The following is a 1,079-nucleotide window of genomic DNA, read 5'->3' as shown; positions in this document are numbered from 1 at the left end:
GCGACATTACTTTTTCTCCATCTTTTGGGACAACAAACAAGGTAGCGACGTTCAAGATTGGACTGACTGTCGAGCAAATCCATCGAACCCCATTAAAATCCATCGAAAAAACCATTGAAAAAACCATTGAAAACCCACCGACTTACTATTAGAGCATTCGTATCATAATGATGCTATAAGTTTGTATTGTCGATCTCTTTCTTGGTATATTGCATAAGAAATCTTTCTATATCGTTGAAAACTAGTTAGATTGTTTATAAGTATATATTTATTATGAAATACTGTTATTTAAAAATATATTTTTTTCTTTAAACCTAAGCATTGTATTCTTTCGTCTAATAGTCGATAAGATTTTATATATAAGCCTATAAAGATGGTAAAACTAAACAAAATTTTAATATCTGGGGAATAGACATGGAATGGGCCCCGACCCGTTGGGGAACCCGGTCCACCCGCCCCAGTCGGGGACGGGGATTCCCCGCTAAATTGGGGATGGGAACGAAGACGGGTATGGTACTCCCCGCCCCGTCCCGCCCCGTACCCGTTATATATATTAATTAATTAATAAATTATATATATATATATATATATATTATTTATTTCAACTAAAGCGATAGTTTATAATTTCTTATTTCCTAACTAGGTTTATAATCCAAAATGTTTTTTTTATGTTAATATGTAATATTTTGGATGTCAAGTCAAAATACAATTATTCGATAAGTTTTTGTATATTACTCGATATGATTTTATATTACTAATATCTTTTGGTACACATGACTTTAAGTTTTTTTGGATTTAATTGAATTTTTTTGGTTTTAGGTTATTAGTTTTAATACGATGTTGTGATTTTTTTTTTGTATTAAATTAAATTCATTTTGGTTTTAGGTTTATTGAAAATGTTTGAGATTTAACCATATATGGTCTCTCACATATTTAATTTAAAATAACTTATATAAACGGGGGAAAAATCCCTGTTTCCCCATTGGGGATCCCCGTTCCCCGTTGGGGATGGGGATATGGATGTGATTATTGTTAGCTCTCATCATCTTTGAATGTAAAAGTATCGAAAAAGTAACACA

Source organism: Cynara cardunculus, unplaced genomic scaffold (assembly GCF_001531365.2).
Source record: "Cynara cardunculus var. scolymus isolate 2C unplaced genomic scaffold, CcrdV1 Un_Scaffold_326, whole genome shotgun sequence".
NCBI lineage: Eukaryota > Viridiplantae > Streptophyta > Magnoliopsida > Asterales > Asteraceae > Cynara > Cynara cardunculus.
The sequence above is the reverse complement of the archived record's forward strand: the minus strand, read 5'-3'. Positions refer to the sequence as shown.